The sequence below is a fragment of the Nerophis lumbriciformis genome, linkage group LG14 (assembly GCF_033978685.3).
Source record: "Nerophis lumbriciformis linkage group LG14, RoL_Nlum_v2.1, whole genome shotgun sequence".
Taxonomy (NCBI): domain Eukaryota; kingdom Metazoa; phylum Chordata; class Actinopteri; order Syngnathiformes; family Syngnathidae; genus Nerophis; species Nerophis lumbriciformis.
Window position 1 is genome coordinate 27,621,023 of NC_084561.2, and position 22,987 is coordinate 27,644,009.

The following is a 22,987-nucleotide window of genomic DNA, read 5'->3' on the forward strand; positions in this document are numbered from 1 at the left end:
CACACAATTCCAGTTGTTTCATTCCAGCACGTCCGAAAAGGAGTAGGGAGAAGCAGAGCTTATTTAATCCTACCCCTTTTCATACCATAGCATGTTTATCCAATTTCCTTGTTCTCTGTAACAGAACAGTGAACAAATAAATAATAAATAAATAATATACCATAGTAACCATACAAATATTAAATACATAAATCCTCTCTGTCTCAATAACCTGCTGGCTGATAATTGTATCCGATACGATATCAGCACAAATTATAGCACGTGTTTATTATTTTGTAGTGTGTAATGTTAGTAAAGGTTTGATCAAGTGAATTGACTCAAACATGGAACAAAGGTAGATATGAAAAACACTAACCTATTTATTATTACCTGTCTAGAATGGACTAAATTAGCTGTCTTTAGGTGGAAGTGAAGTTGAAATAGTTTTTTGTCGACACTTATTGGCCACAATAATGAATTAAGTGATGAATGATGCGGACAAGTTTGTCACTAGACACTTATAATACATTTCAGCCTTGGAGACTTAGTAAGTGTAATATGCAACTATGATTCTTTGATACTTGTTTATATTGAAATATGTGCTGTTTTAAACTGAAATATTGTTCAATTAAGGACACTTAATACATGTGTCTCGCCTGTGTGTTATTGTGTGCTTAGCTGTTGTGTAGCTGCTAGCTCATAGTAGCCTGTAAACTACCATGTTTACCCAGCATGCACAAGACAAAACAACATTGAAAACTTGTTGGATTTGGTTCTGACGTTGAGCAACTCAAACCTAACGCTGGAACATGTTTTTTGACAACGTCTAATCAATGTTAGGTTTTGACGTTGATTTGACCATTGAATTTTGGTCATTGTAAAACCAATATTTTACAGCACAAATACTACGTTGAAACAACATGCTTTGTTATTCAATGTCAGGTTGTGGCGTTGATTTTACCATTGAAATTTGGTCATTTCCCAACCAACAACATGGATCCAACGTTAAGACACCAACGTCGTCTCAATTCACAAATACAACTATTTTGCAACGTTGTTTAGAAGTCAGTTTTAAATGACATGCATGTATAATCAACGTTGTATCAAAGTCTCGTGCTTGCTGGGTTAACATTTAGATCAGGGGTGTCAAACTCATTTTACATCGGGGGCCACATGGAGGAAAATCTACTCCCAAGTGGGCCGGACTGGTAAAATCACGGCACGATAACTTAAACATAAAGACAACTTCAGATTGTTTTCTTTGTTTAAAAATAGAACAAGCACATTCTGAAAATGTACAAATCAATAATGTTTTTTTTTGTTTTTACACTTACATGTTGCGGTTATTAGTATTCTACCTTTATTTGTCGTTATTTATACTTTCTGAATAAATGATGTCATAATGTTCATCAGTCAAGTCATTGGTGTTAATTTTCAATCCATCAAGATAAGAAAAATAACAAAAATCAAATTACAGGATGTTATTTATGTGGTTTTATCATTTTCTTCGACTGGTGCACTAATATATGGCTTATTTTATTATTATTTTTACATATGTAGCATAATATATATATATATACATTATATAAAAAAACAATATATCAGTATATATCAAATACTGTATATATAATATGTAAATATTACATATGTTATATTTTATACCAAAGACTATAAAAATGGGACCCATTACCTCCCTGCTTGGCACTCAGCATCAAGGGTTGGAATTGGGGGTTAAATCACCAAAAATGATTCCCGGGCGCGGCCACCGCTGCTGCCCGCTGCTGCCCGCTGCTCCCCTCACCTCCCAAGGGGTGAACAAGGGGATGGGTCAAATGCAGAGGACAAATTTCACCACACCTAGTGTGTGTGTGACAATCATTGGTACTTTAACTTAACTTGACATGATCAGTGACAGCAGGTGCGTGACGCAAAATGTGAAAACGTGAGACAGGTGCGTGACATGAGGATGTGAACCAGGTGAAACTAATGGTTGCTATGGTGACAAAACAAACAAAAGTGCACAAAAAGTCCAAAAACAAAACCGAACATGACTAAAACAAAACATGATCACACAGACATGACAATATTGCTACTACGGTAAATTTTTAGTCTACTTTACACCTGTATTATCCTTTCCATCCTTACACTTTCCATCCTTTGTAACTGAGCTACTGTGTGGAACAATTTCCTTTGTGGATCATTAACGTTTGTCTAAGTCTGATCTACAAAGTTACAAAGAATTGCTATTGCGACATCTAGTGGACACATTTAGAACAGCAGTTTCTTTCATTCCAAACTGTCGGCTCATTTTTTTACTTAGTAAACTCATCCCGTGGCATACTTGCCAACCCTCCCGGATTTTCCGGGAGACTCCCGAAATTCAGCGCCTCTCCCGAAAACCTCCCGGGACAAATTTTCTCCCGAAAATCTCCCAAAATTCAGGCGGAGCTGGAGGCCACGCCCCCTCCAGCTCCATGCGGACCTGAGTGACATGTTGACAGCCTGTTGTACATGCACATGTGACCCACCCATAATGTGTCACATTTTTGTGTTGATTTATTTAGTTTATTTTGTGGTTTGAATTCGTTTTTGGAGCTGTCACTCCACATTTATCAGTATTCACATTGGTCAGTAGGGGGCAGTAGGGCGTTTCTTCCCAATTGAATGCACCTGCAGACCGGAAGTGTCTTGTCATTCTGATGAGAGCGGCCAGTCTGTGAACAATTGAAACGTCCTGTGTGCTTTTTCCTCCTGTATAACAGGTTAGTTTTGGTGAATCAACTCACTGAATAATATCCATGTGATCTTTATAAGTTTAAGTACACATTCTGATGGTGGAGCCTAACTCTAAAGTGTTTGTGAGTTGTAGTTTGTATTTGTGAATGAATCCAGTGCACAGCTGCAGTAATCAATACAAAATGGCGACGTGAGTACGCAACGTTTATATAGGAACTTCTGATCCTAATTCAGACTCCCAAATTAGAGCTCCCGTTTTCTTATTGATTTTATAATGTATATTTGTATAATGTGTGTGTTCTGAAATAGTGACAGACAATAGAACAAGGATGGACAATTCAACCCTTAACTCAACAATGAGTAGAGGAGTGTTATGTGTGTGTATATGTGTAAATAAATGAACACTGAAATTCAAGTATTTATATATATATATATATATATATATATATATATATATATATAAATATATATATAATAAAATATATATGTATATATATATATATATATATATATATATATATATATATATATATAGCTAGAATTCACTGAAAGTCAAGTATTTCTTATATATATATATATATATATATATATATATATATACTGTATATATATATATATATATATATATATATATATATATATATATATATATATATATATATATATATATATATATATCTGGCAGCACGGTGGCAGAGGGGTTAGTGCGTCTGCCTCACAATACGAAGGTGCTGAGTAGTCTGGGGTTCAATCCCAGGCTCGGGATCTTTCTGTGTGGAGTTTGCATGTTCTCCCCTTGACTGCGTGGGTTCCCTACGGGTAGTCCGGCTTCCTCCCACCTCCAAAAACATGCACTTGGGGATAGGTTGATTGGCAACACCAAATTGGCCCTAGTGTGTGAATGTGAGTGTGAATGTTGTCCGTCTATCTGTGTTGGCCCTGCGATGAGGTGGCGACTTGTCCAGGGTGTACACCGCCTTCCGCCCGATTGTAGCTGAGATAGGCTCCAGCGCCCCCGCGACCCCGAAGGGAATAAGCGGTAGAAAATGGATGGATGGATGGATGGATATATATATCTTAACCACACCACCGCCCCACCCCCGCCCCCCGCCCCCCACCTCCCGAAATCGGAGGTCTCAAGGTTGGCAAGTATGTCCCGTGGGCCGGACAAAACCTGTTCGCGGGCCTGATCCGCCCCACGGGCCTTACGTTTGACACCCCTGATTTAGATGTTAACTGATATTTACATTTGATCGTCCATATTAAAACTTTTGACCAGCAATGATTTGGAAAGCTGACAATGTCATCATAAGGTTCAATTTAAAGTTTCCAATATCAAAACTCAACTTCTGATGGCACAATTTACATGAATTAGAAGAAAACGCCTGAGGATTATAATTGCTTGAGCGATTGCTTTTTAATTGTAATCAATTGCATTATCATAAAACCAATAATGACTTTGATGGAGAAGTTTGCAGCAAAAGACAAGCAATGGGAGAGACTATATGTGGCTGCAGATGAATATCATAGTCATGTAACTCACGTGAGAGCAAAGGTCGATCCTCCCCCGCGTATGTGTCCCCTCCCACCCGCGTCGCGTTCCGCCTCGCTCGGCCACACCTGCAAGCAGACCGCGCGGGGAGGAAGTCCGCCCGGTGCTGGTGCAGACCAACGAACACACTGCCAGAAAGCGAAAGGAACAACAATCGCAGCAATTGAGCAGCTCTTTCACAGGATTCGGTGATCCGCCGGCGGCTCGGATGAATTCACCGACTGGCGTTGTCACTTCACAGCCGCAGACAGCACCTGGAATTCGGATAGAAAGGGATCTCTGACCGGTGTTAACACAGAGGACCAGCACAGGTAAGAACGGATTTTAGTATGCAAAAGAGGAATTTATAAATAAATTTTTTCCTCTTTTTTTTTCAACTTTATATGAACAAAGTTATGTTTTCCCCCAAAATGTATACCTTTTTTCATCACTTGCCGTTGATACACAATATATAACCTCCAATACAGTATTCGTTTTTATGTATGGATTATTATAGGACAAATACAATATAATCGACGGAATTGTTTTTATTTTTTTCTTGTGCTTTGAGATAATTCAATTACTCCATTACCCCAAAACGTTGAAAGAGCCATATTGGACCAAAAATACAAAAAAACTAATCAGTCTGGAAACGCAAAAAATGAAAAGCTGTATATAAGTCTTATAATGAAGGCAACACATGACGTAAGTGTCTATATTAGTTATAATAGCCTACTATCAAAATTACTATGTGTCACAGGCTGGAGCAAATCTTTGTTTAATATTTATTCTACACATTTTTACAACATTGGAAAACATTAGTAAATCAGAGGCTACTCAGAAGGTGAGATAACTCCGGAAATTACTGGCTTTTAATGGCCAAAGGTATAGATGTTTGTGTCCAAGTTAAAGGAAACGGCAGGCTGTCTTCTTTTAATAGATTTATTACAATCTTTGCAAGCTGTGTAACGTTTGCTGTGGTCTGGAACACCGTGGCACACAAACAACTATCTGAAATGTGTCATGAGACATGCAAAACTAAATTATGTACAAAGAGGATACAAGTAAAGGATAATAAATGAGCTCAAATATACCTACAAATGAGGCATACTGATGCAATATGTACTGTACATGCAGCTAGCCCACTGGTTATTTAACCTGGATTCGATCGAACCCTAGGGGTTCGGTGAGTCGGCCTCAGGGGTTCGGCGGAGCCTCCGCCGCGGAGGTCAAGACACACCCGACTCATTGTGTAAATAAAAACTTCTCCCTATCGGCGTATTATGGATACCCCAAACAATGTTCCCTCTAATTTTCCATATGCGTGAGCAAACGCAAAAAGTCCTTGAGCATTCAGTGGAGCACATGTGAGCGACGTCAGACGTGCACACTGTGGCCGCACCAGCAGCACACCTGTCCCAAACCTGACTAAATTACAAGTTAAATGTTTTATTGTTGTAATTAAATGAGAGCAGTCATTTCCATATTTTCTAATATAAGTGTTTTGACCCACTTACAATGACAATAACAAAAAATATTGTTTTTCATGAGCTGTGTACTCGTATTGTATGTCTGGGTGGGGGTCGTGCTTTGGAAATAATTTGTACCCCTTTCAGATATCGCATTTAGCTCCCACTAAAACATTCACATGTTGCACAATGAGATGTAAACATGGGATCATGTGTACATTCCTGTAACTTTCTGTTTGTAAAACATATATTGACTAGTATTTCTTTAATATAAAGTACCAACGATTGTCACACACACACTAGGTGTGATGAAATTATTCTCTGCATTTAACCCATCACCCTAGAGGTGAGGGGAGCTGTGAGCAGCAGCGGTGGCCGCGCTCGGGAATCATTTTTGGTGATTTAACCCCCAATTCCAACCCTTGATGCTGAGTGCCAAGCAGGGAGGTTGTGAGTTCAAACCCCGGCCGAGTCATACCAAAGATTATAAAAATGGGACCCATTACCTCCCTGCTTGGCACTCCGCATCAAGGGTTGGAATTGAGGGTTAAATCACCAAAAATGATTCCGGGGTGCGGCCACCGCTGCTGCCCACTGCTCCCCTCACCTCCCAGGGGGTGAACAAGAGGATGGGTCAAATGCAGAGAACAAATTTCGCCACACCCAGTCTGTGTGTGACAATCATTGGTAATTTGCTTTAACTTTAACCTAACGATCTCAGGATAACATCATTTCATGATTCATATTTATAAATTACGATTAAATTAAGAAAAACATTTTATTTTTCACTAAAGAAGGGTTCCGTGAATGTGCATATGAAACTGGTGGGGTTCAGTACCTCCAACAAGGTTAATAACCACTGAGCTAGCCTAAATAGCATGTTAGCCATGATTAGCTTTGCAGTCATGAACTTACCAAATATGCCTGATTAGCACTCCGACAAGTCAATAACATCAACAAAGCGCACCTTTGTGCATTCAAGCACAGTATAAAACGTTTGGTGGACAAAATGAGACAAAGAAGGAGTGGAAGATTTTACATGTAAACAAACTGTTGCGTCACAGTCCACACTATGGTGGACTATGACGCAGCATAACAGAAGAACAGTGGGATTTCTAACAATTGGGAAGATTTGTGTCATGTTTGTCCTCAAACATAAAACATACTAAAACAAAAAAAATATTTTTCCCCCATCTTTTTCCATTTTCAATCCTTTTTTAAAAGTGCTCCAGGGAGCCACTTGGGCTTGCGGCTCGAGAGCCACAGGTTGCTGACCCCTGCCATAACCTATAAAATAAGTGTTGCTGTATCACATTCCAGTATTTACCTTATCCCACATAGATAATGTATGCCATATTATTGTTTGTATATCAGACAATGTCAGTCAAATTATGTACTAAAATAATAATGTGTGTAGGGCTGCAACAACCAATCGATTAAAATCGATTATAAAAATAGTTGGCGATTAATTTAGTCATCGATTCGTTGGATCTATGCTATGCGCAGAGGCTACTTTTTTTATTTTATTTATTTATTTTATTTTTTATAAACCTTTATTTATAAACTGCAACATTTACAAACAGCTGAGAAACGATAATCAGAATAAGTATGGTGCCAGTATGCTGGTTTTTTCCCCCAATAAATTACTGAAAAGGGATAGAAATGTAGTTTGTCTCTTTTATCCGATTATTAATCGATTAATCGAAGTAATAATCAACAGATTAATCGATGATCAAATTAGTTGTTAGTTGCAGCCCTAAATGTGTGTAGAATGAATACATTACATTTTTATTTTATTTATCAAAGTTATTTTATCATTGTTTTGTATTTATTTTATTTATATTTTATTCTTACAGCCCCTTATGGCCTGTTTTGTTTTCATTCGCATCCAAGAAGTAAAAATGGTGACATGCTATCACAGTCTAACCTTTGCACTGGGCGGGATGGCCCTGCAATTATAGTGCATGGACAAATGAGTGCAAGCGTCATAGAGCTCCTGTTTTACACATCTAGGTCAGTTTTTTCTGCATTATGGAAAACCCATAAACCGTAGGGTTGATAACGTGGTGTTCGAGTTATTGTGATCACGACAGATCAATAATGTGCCTTTGGTCATGTACAGTGCATCCGGAAAGTATTCAAAGCGCTTCACTTTTTCCACATTTTGTTATGTTACAGCCTTATTCCAAAATATTCACAATTCTACACACAATACCCTGTTATGAAAATGTGAAAACACTTTTTATTTTTTATTTTAGCAAATGTATTTAAAAAAATAACTAAATACATCACATTGACATAGGTATTCACAGCATTTGCCATGAAGCTCAAAAGTGAGGTCAGGGGCGTTCTGTTTCAACTGATCACCCTTGAAATGTTCCAGCAGCATAATTGGAGTCCACCTGCAGTAAACTCAGTTGGTTGGACATGATTTGGAAAGGCACAAACCAAGGTCACACACTTGACAGTGCATGGCAGAACACCAAACAAAAATGAAGTCGAAGGAATTGTCTGCAGACCAAATCTGGGGAAGGGCACAGAAAAAGATCTGCTGCCTTAAAGGTCCCAATGAGTACATTGTCCTACAATGTACGTTTGTGTAAGAAGTTTGGAACCACCAGGACTCTTCCTAGAGCTGGCCGACCATTTAAACTGAGCGATCAGGAGAGAAGGGCCTTAGTCTGGGAAGTGACCAAGAACCCGATGGTCACTCTTTCATAACTACAGCATTCTTCTGTGGAGAGAGGAGAACCTTACAGAAGGACAACCATCTCTGCAGCAATCCACCAATCAGGCCTGTATGGTTAAGTGGCCAGATGGAAGCCATTCATTCATAAAAAGCTTGTTTGAATGCACCTGAAAGACTCTCAGACCACGGGAAACAAAATTCTCTGGTCAGATGAGATCGATTGATTGAAACTTTTATTAGTAGGTTGCACAGTGAAGTACATATTCCGTACAGTTGACCACTAAATGGTAACACCCGAGTAAGTTTTTCAACTTGTTTAAGTCGGGGTCATGATTCATGATACAGATATATACTATTTTCATAATACAGTCATCACACAAGATAATCATCACAGTATATAAATTGAATTATTTACATTATTTAAAATCCGGGGTGTGGGATATGGAGGGGGTGGGGGGGTTAAGTTTGGTTGGTATCAACACTTCAGTCATCAACAATTGCATCATCAGAGAAATTGACATTGGAACAGTGTAGGTCTGACTTGGTACATATGTATAAGAAAAAGTGAGTACATTTGATTGTTTACATTTGATTATTTACAATCCGAAGAGGTATGATGAGGAAGGGAGGGTGTTAGTTTAGGGTTGAAGTTGCCTGGAGGTGTTCTTTTAGTGCGGTTTTGAAGGAGGATAGAGACAGAGATAGAGACACCTGTTGGGAGAGCATTCCACATTGATGTGGCATAGAAAGAGAGTGAGTTAAGACCTTTGTTAGATCGGAATCTGGGTTTAACGTGGTTAGTGGAGCTCCACCTGGTGTTGTGGTTATGGCGGTCATTTACGTTAAGGAAGTAGTTTGACATGTACTTCGGTATCAGGGAGGTGTAGCGGATTTTATAGACAAGGCTCAGTGCAAGTTGTTTTACTCTGTCCTCCATCCTGAGCCTACCCACTTTGGAGAAGTGGGTAGGAGTTAGGTGTGATCTGGGGTGGAGGTCTAGAAGTAATCTGACTAGCTTGTTCTGGGATGTTTGGAGTCTAGATGAAGATTGAACTCTTTGGCGTGAATGCCAGGCGTCATATTTGGAGGAATCCAGGCACCACTCATCACTAAGCCAATACCATCCCTACTGTGAAGCATGGTGGTGGCAGCATCATGCTGTGGGGATGTTTTTCAGAGGCAGGAACTGTGAGACTAGTCGGGATATAGGGAAAGATGAATGCAGTAATGTACAGAGACGTCCTGAATGAAAACCAATGCTTTTTATCCAACTTCAAGGAGTTTGAGAGGCACTGCAAAGAGTAATTGGCAAACTGCTCAAAGGTACAGTAAGTGTGCCAAGCTTGTGGCATCATATTCAAAAAGACTTTAGGCTGCATTTGCTTCCAAAGGTGCATCAACAAATTATTGAGCAAATGCTGTGAATACTTATTTACACGTGATTTCTTAGTTTAAAATTTCTAATACATTTGCAAACATTTCTACAAAAAAAAAAAAAAAAAAAAAAAGTCATTATGGGGTATTATGTATAGAACATAGGTGTCAAACTCTGGCCCGCGGGCCAAATTTGGCCCGCCGTGTAATTTCATTTGGCCCTTGAGGCAATATCAAATTAACATTAGAGCCGGCCCGCCGGTATTTTCAGTGCCCCTCTCAAAAGTCTCCCGGGGCAACCATTCTCCCGAATTTCTCCCGATTTCCACCCGGACAACAATATTGGGGGTGTGTCTTAAAGGCACTGCCTTTAGCGTCCTCTACAACCTGTCGTCACGTCTGCTTTTCCTCCATACAAACAGCGTGCCGGCTTCTATCACATGATATATGCGGCTTCTACACACACATAAGTGAATACAAAGTATACTTGATCAAAAGCCATACAGGTCACACTGAGTGTGGCCGCATAAACAACTTTAACACTGTTACAAATATGTGCCACACTGTGAAACCACACCAAACAAGAATGACAAACACATTTTGGGAGAACATCCGCACCGTAACACAACATAAACACAACAGAACAAATATCCAGAACCCCTTGCAGCACTAACTCTTCCGGGACGCTACAATATACAACCCACCCCGCTACCACCAAACCCGCCCTTCCTTTCTTTTGCTACTTCAAGGCTTGAATGTTTGATTCATTCATTATTGTTATTTTATTTTCAAATTTATTATTAGCCTGTGGAAAAAGTTTGTTTTGATATTTACCTCAGAAGGCTGCAAATAGAAAAGAGGCATTCAATTTGTATTAAAATGTTATTTGATATGCCATTGATGTTTTTGAATTATTATTATTATTATTTGAAACTTGATTTTGCATGTCACTATAAAGTTATATAAGCCTTGCTTGTTCAATATGCAATGCAAAACTTGTTTGGGTCCCTATTAAAAGGTTAATTTGTTCAACCTTGGCCCGCGGCTTTGTTCAGTTTAAAATGTTGTTCCACTCTGTATTTGAGTTTGACACCCCTGGTATAGAATGTTGTGGACAAAATTGAAATTCTTCCATTTTTGAATAAGGCTGTAACATAACAAAATCTGGAAAAAGTGAAGCACTTAGCGCTGTGAATACTTTCCGGATATAGTGTAGACAGATCTGTTGCCTGAGCTGCATATGTCAGTACAAACTTCATAACTTTAAACATGTTTCAGGATGTGGTTAAAGGTGTTAAAACAAGTCAGGGTGAAAACAGTATGTGATAGGCCTTATTAGTGAAGAGCTTCTAAAGCACAGGATGAGAGGGTGAAGAATAGAATGGATATGCATGCTGGTGGATGTTTTTCGCCATAAAGGTGAGACTGTGGTATGTAGGTGTTTATATGTTCGTCATGGGTGCCAGACACTGAGTGGAACACAGATACGGGCTGAATCTTAAAGACGGATTCTTAGTTTCCCAGTCAGTATATACACAAAGTGAGGCCAATATGTTGGCGGTTGTAAATAGACATAAACTTCATCTTCCTCCGCTGTAACTAGTGTTGTAACGATACCAATATTTTGATACCGGTACCGGTACTAAAATTATTTTGGTACTTTTCTAAATAAAGGGGACCACAAAAAAAATGCATTATTGGCTCTATTTTAACAAAAAAATCTTAGGGTACATTAAACATATGTTTATTATTACAGTAAAGTCCTTAAATAAAATAGTGAACATACTAGGCAACTTGTCTTTTAGTAGTAAGTAAACAAAGACTCCTAATTAGTCTGCTGACATATGCAGTAACATATTGTATCATTCTATTATTTTGTCAACATTATTAAGGACAAGTGGTAGAAAATTAATTATTAATCTACTTGTTCATTTACTGTTAATATCTGCTTACTTCCTGTTCCAACATGTTCTATCTACACTTCTGTTAAAATGTAATAATCACTTATTCTTCTGTTGTTTGATATGTTACATTAGTTTTGGATGATACCACAAATTTGGGTATCAGTCCGATACCAAGTTTTCACAGGATTGGTTATATTCAAAGTCATCATGTGTCCAGGGACCTATTTCCTGAGTTTATAAACATAATATACATTTGAAAAAAGCTGAAACACATGCTCACTTATAAACATAATCAATTCCACGGAGGTGTGAAATATTCTTCGATTTCCATGTATGCAACATTTTTTCCATGCAACAGAAGATTAATAGCGAGGAACGTAATTTTTGAATCTGTATTTAAAAATATTTTTATGATAGCTTAACTTCGATCCTAAGAGTAATGAAGAAATACAACATTACCTTACGCTGGTCACTATAGGGTTGTCATTAGGATTGCAACGATAATAGATTAAATTGATTGATTTGATTAGGATAAATAGTCTAGATGTTTAGATCTATTCTGTTGCTTAGATTAATTGTTTAATGAGAGTAACTACCAGACAGTGTGAAGTGCTCGGGCCTTTTAATACACGAACGTTTCCCACATGGCTGGTGCAATAGAGTGCGCATGAGAGATACTTAGATTTAGACTTAGACTTAGACTTCCTTTTTATTGTCATTCAAATTTGAACTTTACAGCACAGATAAGAACAAAATTTCATTACATAAGCTCATGGTAGTGCAGGATAAAAAAGCAATAAGGTGCATGTATAAATAAATAAATATATATACATAAATATAAATAATATATATATATAATAAATAAATATATAAAAATAAATAAATAAATAGATTACTGTACAGATAAATATATTGCACTTTTTCACATGCGTCCACGTTTATGGATGTATGTTATATTGTCTTTTTTATTCCAGCGAGTTAATCTATTTTGGGGGGAGTTGAGGGGATCATTTAATTATGATGCGTTCAAGAGTCTTACGGCCGGAGGGAAGAAGCGGTTACAGAACCTGGAGGTTCTGCTTTGGAGGCTGCGGAACCTCTTTCTAGAGTCCAGCAGTGAAAACAGTCCTTGGTGGGGGTGGGAGGAGTCTTTGCAGATTTTCTGAGCCCTGGTCAGGCAGCAGCTTTTTGCGATCTCCTGGATAGGAGGAAGAGGAATCCTGATGATCTTTTCCGCCGTCCTCACCACTCTCTGGAGTGAAGAAGCGGTTACAGAACCTGGAGGTTCTGCTTTGGAGGCTGCGGAACCTCTTTCTAGAGTCCAGCAGTGAAAACAGTCCTTGGTGGGGGTGGGAGGAGTCTTTGCAGATTTTCTGAGCCCTGGTCAGGCAGCAGCTTTTTGCGATCTCCTGGATAGGAGGAAGAGGAATCCTGATGATCTTTTCCGCCGTCCTCACCACTCTCTGGAGAGACTTCCAGTCTGAGGCATTGCAGGCTCCAGTCCAGACAGAGATGCTGTTGGTCAGCAGGCTGTCTATAGTGCCTCTGTAGAATGTGGTGAGCATGGGGGGAGGGAGCTGTGCTCTTTTCATCTGACGCAAAAAGTACTTGCGCTGCTGAGCTCTTTTTACAAGAGCTCCGGTGTGTAGGGATGGTGTGTAAATGCCGTGATCTGTGTGGCGGCAAACAGCAGAGAGTTTAAATTCTTTTTCCACAATTCTCGATACGTATTCGATACCACAATAAATTAAAAAAATGAACCATGTACTTTTAAATTCAGTACTTTATTGAAAAGGGATTTTAAACTGTCCAGTAATTAAGACAACTGTGCTTCAACATCTTTTTGCATATAATTTAAAAAATTGCAGTGTCATGTGATCGGTACGCGCCAAATTAACTAATTGGTGTTCATAATCGGCAGCATAAAACCCTGATCAAACACCATTTGGTCTAACACATATATACCAGAATATGTGCAAATGTTTTTTATATGAGGTTTTCACAAGTGACACTTTTGTGACACTCATATGGAAAGAAACTTTATAACGTTTATAGTCAAGTTCAAGGTGTTTACTGTATGTTCATATACTGCTTGAAAATAATCCCATAAGAATAGTACATTTTTGGCCCTGTCTCTTAAAAGAATCGGAATCAAGAATCTTTAGGAACGGGAATCGAAATGAGGAACCGGAATTGGAAACAGAAACAGAAAGTGACATGGAGCACACATATTTTTTTTTCTTAATATTTTTCTTAATATTATTTCAATATGGTGATACTGTGGTGTCATCATGCAACATGTAATGAAATGGGCTAATACAAATGCTAAAACATATATTTAAAGACAAATCCTTGTGTTAATATATGTTTTTAGTATCAACAAGTCAGGCTTTTCCTGATACAGCAAGCCCATTTTCCTCTATTTTTCCATTTGTGCGTTTTTTTTTGTTATTTTATTTCTACAATGTGCCCCGGACCAAAATAGCAATGTTCAGTAAATAGCCCCCAAGGCCACAGTTTGCCTTTTTGGTGAAATAGGTATACCAAAACTACGGAAGAGTGTCTCTAAGCTGTGTTTTCTTTGCATTTATAAAAGTAATAAAGGTTGGGTTGGACGCTTCTGGAGGTTTTCTGCACGGCGTGGTAATGCACAGTCCCTGGGCTTGTGGAGGCGGATCCGCCATGGTGCCCCTGTATAGCGGACTGGATGGGACAGTGTCACCCACTACTTCTTCTTCTGCTGCCCTTATGGCAGCCTGAACGCTTTGTGACACCTGGTTTTCTGTCGTCTAACTGCACAACCAGTATTTTAAGTGGACTGTCTATAAGTAGAGCAAAAAACAAACACTGCAGTTTTACGTCAATTTAAATGCTTAATGTGGGTTTTGATTTTTCTATTAATCTCCCAGAATTATAATCGATTGCATACTCCACACTACCGGACCATTTACTTTTTCATTGCCCAGTAGGGCATTTTATTGTGATCCATTTTTGATAGAATTCTGGAAAAGAGTCAACCTGACCTGCGGCAGGTGGAAATAAGTCAGTGATGTTTTCGACCTTTTGAGGAATTTGAATGTTGCAGAATGCAGTTCCCAAAAAGGCCCTTTTTGTCTACATGAAAAGCACTACCTCTGTGTTAAGAGAAGCTGTCACTTGATGGGTCTATAAACAAGACAGACATCAAACCAGCCTCATTCACTGTGATCGTTATTGCCAGACAGCCTAAATCACATTAGAATATACTCAATATCACCTTTGAACCCTCAAGAGGAGGATTTAGGCACAACAAAAAGATGGCATCCTCCTCAGGAGAGAAGCGGACGCGGACCAGCATGTTAATATGCGATTTAATTTGCGTTTTAAAATTGCAGCTGTGCAGAACTAAGGAAAGCAAGCAGCTGTGAGGGTTTCACGTCCCCAATGTAAGGACCACGGCGTTTCACGCACGAGCCTTACGTAAGTCATGGAGTTAATTTCATAAAAAGATTCAAAATTGGAAGTGGAGATTATCTGACAGAAGCAACATTGGATGCAGTTTTTAAGAGCAGCTGTCCCATTTTGCTCTTCCTGCATGGAGGTGCCAAGCACAATGGTACGGTACCAAAGGGGGCGGAGCTAGACCAGTTGCAATTTGGAATTTGGGGAAAGTGTGGCCGATCAATATGAGGACACTGTGAAAAACATTGTTTCTTGTATTCATACAGAGCTGGGATTGATTAAAGAGTATCAATCAACCAATCAAAGTTTATTTATATAGCCTTTAATCACAAGTGTCTCAAAGAGCTGCACAAGCCACAACGACATCCTCGGCTCAGATCCAACATCAGGTCAAGAAAAAACTCAACCCAATGCGATAGAATGAGAAATCTTGGCGGGACCAAGAGGGGGGCAGAGCAGAAAAGAGACGGCAGATCAACTGATCTAAAAGGGGGGTCTATTTAAAGGCTAGCGTGTACAAATGAGTTTTAAGATGAGACTTAAAGGGGAACATTATCACCAGACCTATGTAAGCGTCAATATATACCTTGATGTTGCAGAAAAAAGACCATATATTTTTTTAACCGATTTCCGAACTCTAAATGGGTAAATTTTGGCGAATTAAACGCCTTTCTATTATTCGCTCTCGGAGCGGTTGTGACGTCACATCGGGAAGCAATCCGCCATTTTCTCAAACAAATTACAAACACCGAGTCAAATCAACTCTGTTATTTTCCGTTTTTTCGACTGTATTCCGTACCTTGGAGACATCATGCCTCGTCGGTGTGTTGTCGGAGGGTGTAACAACACGAACAGGGACGGATTCAAGTTGCACCAGTGGCCCAAAGATGCGAAAGTGGCAAGAAATTGGACGAAATTTGTTCAAAATACGAGGGTGTGGGAAAAGCCGACGAAAAGGTCAGTCGTTTGTTCCGCACACTTTACCGACGAAAGCTATGCTACGACAGAGATGGCATTATTTATTTTTATATTTATTATTTATTTATTTATTTATTATTTATTAACCACAATCGAGGCAGAAAGGAACGGATATGCGAAGGCTGTTCAAATGTCCAGATTGAGCCAGTACTTGCAATTAATAAATCACCCAAAAGCAATCACCCACTGATTTAATAATGGTGCCAGTGAAGCCAGAAAAACAGATAGTTAGTTTCAGTGATGAAGGGATGCCATTTTTTCCAGTGAAGATTGATTGCACATGGAAAAATCACAAAAAATAGTTAAAATCTTTTTAATCGGTCACTTCAGCTGTAACTGTAGGCTAGTATGTATCTTACTGGACAAAAACAGCACATTTAAAATGCTGAAATCGTGGAAAAATATATGTTCGTAGCGTGCCTGAAATGGGCTGTCTGCACTCTCAAAGTGCATGTTGTTGCCAAATGTATTTCATATGCTGTAAACCTAGTTCATAGTTGTTAGTTTCCTTTAATGCCAAACAAACACATACCAATCGTTGGTTAGAAGGCGATCGCCAAATTCGTCCTCGCTTTCTCCCGTGTCGCTGGCTGTCGTTTTCGTCGGTTTCGCTTGCATACGGTTCAAACCGATATGGCTCAATAGCTTCAGTTTCTTCTTCAATTTCGTTTTCGCTACCTGCCTCCACACTACAACCATCCGTTTTTTATACATGCGTAATCTGTTGAATCGCTTAAGCCGCTGAAATCCGAGTCTGAATCTGAGCTAATGTCGCTATAGCTTGCTGTTCTATCCGCCATGTTTGTTTGTATTGGCATCACTATGTGACGTCACAGGAAAATGGACGGGTGTATATAACGATGGTTAAAATCAGGCACTTTGAAGCTTTTTTTAGGGATATTGCGTGATGGGTAAAATTCAGAAAAAAACTTTGAAAAATAAAATAAGCCACTGGGAACTGATTTTTAATGGTTTTAACCCTTCTGAAATTGTGATAATGTTCCCCTTTAAATGCTTCTCTGAGGTAGCATCTCTAGCTGTTACCGGGAGGGCATTCCAGAGTACTGGAGCCTGAATACAAAACGCTTTGTAGCCCGCAGAATTTTTGGGCTCTGGGAATCACTATAAAGCCGGAAATCTTAGGACGCAGATTTCTTGCCGGGACATATGGTACAATACAATCAGCAAGATAGGATGGAGCTAGACCGTTTAGTATTTTATTCGTAAGTAGTAAAACCTTAACGTCGCATCTTAAGTGCACAGGAAGCCAGTGCAGGTGAGCCAGTAAAAATCAGTGTGGGTTTATAACGAAACAGTTGTTACCCCTTATGCGGATGGGTTCCAAAACTTGGTTACATAATAGTATAATGCGGGGCTATTCAACTACATAATGAAGAGGGTCGCGGTTTCAAGAGCCCAAGGGCTCAGGGGCCGGACATCGAAATGTGGATGTCTCGTCAGGAAGTGCCTCCGCAGGTTGTATTTCTTTGAGACTGTGTTTACTTAATTGCAAAGTAAACACATCAGCTTTCACGATGCACTGTCAATAAATTCATTATTCTGCCCTCGCTAGTCGTTTCCAGCGTGTGCAGCTAATTAAAAGGATGAAGAAACAGAAGCTCCAGTTTTGTTTAGAATTGATGTCCCTTCTTTTGAATTAATTTTCTTCCTCAGTTTTATTAATTTACACTTCTTCAAGGCCGGTATCGTATTACTCCACTCCTGGCGGTTGCGGGCAAGATGTTGTACCTGACCCCAAGTGAGACCCAGATTTTTCAGTTCAGAGGCAATAGTTATTCGCCAGGTGGCCTTCGGCCAAAACTATCCAGGTGTGAGGCCTGATTTATAATCTAGAACTAACTTTTACCAACTCAGAGGCGATTTAGCAGCAGCTCATTCGTTCAGTATCGAGCTTACTTTCCCGTAATCAATGTGCTGTGTTACCTAAAGTCCCGTATTTTCCCAGATTTAGCACGCACCAGTATTTAAGCCGCACCCACCAAATTTGAGAAGAAATAAATATGTTTACATATATTAGCTGCACTGGACCATAAGTGCACTGGACCATAAGCCGCATTTATAAATGTCTATTTATATACCTTGTTTCTAAACGGTGCCTGTCACATGGCAGTAAAACGGATGATCCAACAAAACAGACGTCATCGGCATGGACACACGAGCTGCTGGAGCTAGCTCTCCAATTAGCTAAACAGACTCAATAACTCCACGGTGATGTTTTGGTGAACTTTAAAACTTAAACAATACTAAAAGAATGCCATTCTAAGTTAATAATGCTAACACACTTGTAAATGTGTCAGCATATTCGCTAATGCCAACGACACTAGCTTGATTACATAACGATAGCATGTACAAATATGCATGAAAACACTCATCCAATCATCACACATGGGACGTTTTAGTAAGTATGAATTGTTTTAGTTATATTGTAAAACTTACATACGTTTCTTGGAGTAATGAATGAAAAATCCTTTTGAGCAGAAATGCTTTAAACGAATAATAGACAAAACGTGATATACTTCCGGTTCAAAGCCCCTGAAGAGGAAGTACATTTTCAACCCGCAGCACCTGTAGTGAGCGAACTCGCCCAAAAGATAGCGCCATAGCACAAACAATAACACACCATTTCAGTGTCTCTGTCTGTGTTACGGGGCAACTTTTTGTTAAATACAAAACATTATGGCATTTGAAAAATGCATACATTTTTATTAGCTGCAGGATTCAAAGCGTAGGAAAAATGTGCGGCTTATATTTCGGAAAATATGGTAGGTCTTCAGTGTTAGCTCTTAGAATAACAATGTTGCTATAGCTTGGTTTATATGTAGGTCATGGCATGTAAATGGAGCGTTGTTGGCGGTTGTTGGATGTTTTTTAGGGGCTTTTTTGGTGGTATAGTGAATCCCCATTACCTGCATTGTTAGCTGCCTCTTGCTAGCATTTTTCCATGATTTTGAAAAGATCAAAACATGTGTTTTCTTGTCTCACGTAAGGATTATGAATAATGAGTAAAATAAACAAAAGTGCAGTTCCTCTTTAAAAGATGTGAGTACATCGGTACAAAGTTATCAATCGGTTTAATCCATCTGAAGATGTTGAAAGCCTTGTCTGCTGTGTGTCTTCAGCGCTCTGTGTTTCTCTCGCTCGCTCTCTCTCTCTCATTGTGTGTGTACACTTCCCTCTCTAGCTTTCCGTGCAACTCTCACAAGACTTGTCAACGCAATGTAAACAAACAAGGAGAAAAACAGGGATGGATAAAATCTGCAACACGGACACGAACAAATCGAACGTTTGGAAGAGATTTGGATTGTATACTTGAACAGTAAACTTGATAAAACTGTCAAATTATTTTGAGAAAATAAAAATATCAACCCAATCATTCTAGTATCAATCATACACAGATACTACCAATGGTATCGACCCCACCATTTGATAGATTGATTGTCCTCTTACACGCCGTGTGTTGACTGACAATCCGAATCAGACACAGCTTTATAGCCCAAGTATGTTTAACACACAAGGAATTTGACTTGGTAGGCTGTGCTCCCTTGTTCAATGTAAACAATAAATATTAACGATGAGCGATGAAAAATATCAACAAGTACTTAAATAACTATTATGTGCAAGGCTAATAAATAATAGTGCAGTGGTGAAGAGAGCAAAGCAAAAAGATGATGACATGAACATGAGCTATTACATTCACACTGACAGATTGGTTCCAGAGTTATTTCACAGTGTTCATCAGATTGATAGCCTGACTGAAGAAACTGTTCTTATGACGGGTTGTTTTGGCGTACTGTGATTTGTAACGCCTGCCGGAGAGGAGAAGTTTGAACAGTTTGTGACCAGGGCGTAAGGGGTCTGAAGTGATGCTAACCACCCGTAAGTCCTAAATGGGGGGGGGAGGTTGACACCAATGATCTTTCTGCAGTCCTGATTGTCCGTTGCAGTCTGTGTCTGTCCAGCTTGGTTGCAGATTCAAACCAGACAGTGGTGGAGGTGCACAGGACAGTCTGAACATGATCAGCAGTTCTTAGGGCAGGTTGAACTTCTTTAGCTGACGCAGGAAGTACATCTTCTGCGGTGACATTTTTCTGAATATGTCTATGTTGGGGGTCCACCTCAGGTTTCGGATCTCGAGAACCTGAAAGAGTCCACAACATCACCAGAGAGCCAGCTGTTGCACCTCCCGTCTGTAGGCAGATTTGTTGCCAGCCTGTGGCGTCGTCTCTGAACCTAAAGAGTTTTACAGAAGGATCCTCTGAGGTGCAGTCATTGGTGTAGAGCAGGCCTATTCAACTGGCTTTTCATTTGGCCCGCCGAACATCAAACTTGATGAAACCATTCAAACTACGATTGTTTTTGTATGCAGTACTCCCGCCATCCCGCAGAGGCCAACAGTGAGGCATATGTGTCACAATGAAGTGAATGAACAGTGGGTGAGTAAAAGAATACTCACTCAACCCTGGAAAAATAATCTAAATAAATTGCAAAAATCTGACTTTTAACAACGACTGGAAAACAAAGAATGAATGTTCTGTCTGACCTTTTAAGCAACGGACACATTGATCCAGACAAGCAGCAACAATAGTAGAAATCCCAGCATGTAAGCTTCATCACGAAACTTGGTCAAACATTTGTAAGTAAATATAATTTGTGCCTGAAGATATTTAGTCTGATTAGAGATCTTAGCCGAGGATGTCGTTGTGGTTTGTGCAGCTCTTTGAGACACTCGTGATTTAGGGCTATATAAATAAACTTTGATTGATTGATTGAGTCTGTTTCATATTGAAATTGCTGACTTTGTGATGTCTTTTGTATTTGTGGTTGTGTTTTTTGTCTGAGAGTAACAATCAAAGCTTGTTTAATACATTTAATGCTACATTTCACCGGTAAAGGGTGACCACGCTAATAGTGATAAGTCACATACAATGTTTGGTGTGTGAATGTTGTGTAATTTCTATACATGTAAAAAATTTTAGTTTATTGTGTGATTATGTTAACACTAAACCTTCTATTTTATTTATGTAAAATACACAATGGACATTATTTATGTAAAATACACAATATACGTTATACCTTTGTTGTGTTTATTTTATGTTAATATTTCTTACAAACTTAAATAAAGGAAGGAGTGTAAAGAAATAAAACTAAGGAAGGAACATAATTCAAAAGAAGGAACATCAATCCTCAACAAAAACTGGCCCTTGTTCTTCATACTGTTAACGAGCTGCACACGCTGGAATCAAGTAGCGAGGGGTGAATAGTGCAGTGTGAAAGCCGATGTGTTTACTTTACAATTAAGATTCAAGATTGTTTATTGTCATATGCAAAGTTAAACAGACAGTTTGGAGGCCCTGGTAGAGTACATGTCCTGTAGTGAGGGGAAGGCTGCTCCTGATATGTACTGAGCAGTTTTAATCACTCGCTGGAGTGTCTTCCTGTCCTTAGCAGTGCAGTTTCCATACCAGACCGTGATTGAGCTGGTAAGGACACTCTCAACCGTACTTCTATAGAAGTTGCTGAGAATTTTGGGTGGCATGCCAAATTTTCTCAGCCTTCTTAGGAAGTACAGTCGCTGCTGGGCTTTCTTTATTGTTTGTTGGGTGTTGTGATCCCAGGTGAGGTCCTCGCTGATGTGGGTCTTGAGGAATTTAAAGGTTTTCACCCTGTCCACTTTTGTCCCCCCTATGTACAGAGGTGTGTACTGTGTGTAAACACAGTCTCAAAGAAATATAAACTGCAGAGGCACTTTCTGATGAAACAGCCATATTTCGATGTCTGGCCCCTGAGGCCATGGGCTCTTGAAACTGTGGCCCTCTTTAAGTGTGTATCAGGCCGGTCGTCCTCTGTAGTACTTGGTACTAATTTAGTATTTCTACATTTTTTAGAGGTTGGTGTCTACTGATACACTGCAGTCTGTTGATTGATCAATAGAGTAACAATACTGACTACAAATTTTCTAAAAGAAAATGTGTCTTCTTGTAATAAACTGAAGAGCACAAGATCCAGATGTCCACTTTTGTTCTCCTCAATTTACTGAGTCATATTCCTTTTCTTTGTTCTTTGTTGGCTGGTATGATGTCACACACGACACAGCTGCATAGAAACCCAAGTCATTGGCTCAGGACGTAAAGTAACTCGTCTTTTAACTCGAGGTTTGCTAGTTGGAATCGCTCTTCCTCCATCCCCGTCACTGCTGTTGTCATTTAAATAAGGAAGATTGTGTTGTTGGGGTAAGATACAGTAATTCACCCCCTTTGCCTCTAGTGTTTGTGAATGAATGTTTGGTGGTGGTCGGAGAGGCAGTTGGCAGCCGTTTTTCTGTCAGTCTACCCCAGGGCAGCTGTGGTTACAGATGTTGTTTATTACTACCAATGTGTTAGAAAGGTGTTTTCTTGGGTTTAGATCAGGGGATGTTGTTTTGAGTTTGTACAGCCCTTTGAGACACTTGTGAATAAGGGTTATGAAAATAAAGTTTGATTGATTGATATATACATCAAATCAATGACTATTACCAATGCCAGGAGATTATGTTCTGTAATCATTGCTGTTACTTTGTCTTGTCTGTCTTTTCGTTAGTAAGTTTGTTAGTTAGCAAACTAACTCGAAAGGTTTGGGCGGATTATCATGACACTTTCAATACATTTCTGAAATGACATAAACAACTGATTACATTTTGGGCCTGAGCCCGATAATGTCTGTTACGTTACTGTACCTTAAGAGGTGCAACAAATCGTCTACAAAAAAACGGACCGTAAAATTTGGTACCAATTAATATATTAATTTACGTCCTTGCTCGTGTTTTTCTGGACGGAAACGAACATGCGCGAGTTCGCGCAACCAGCAGCAACAGGAAAATAAAAATGGA

At 39.3% G+C, this 22,987-nt stretch overlaps 1 protein-coding gene across 2 annotated transcripts in view; it reads left to right on the plus strand.

Annotated features, from left to right (window-relative positions):
- The first annotated feature begins 4,349 nt into the window (after positions 1 to 4,349).
- Positions 4,350 to 22,987, plus strand: part of tmem125a (transmembrane protein 125a) — a 57,075-nt gene continuing 38,437 nt past the window's right edge. For both annotated transcript variants that reach the window (XM_061975679.2, XM_061975678.2), the window contains exon 1: positions 4,350 to 4,578. The gene's annotated coding sequence lies outside the window, so the exon portion shown is untranslated. The remainder of the gene's footprint in view (positions 4,579 to 22,987) is intronic.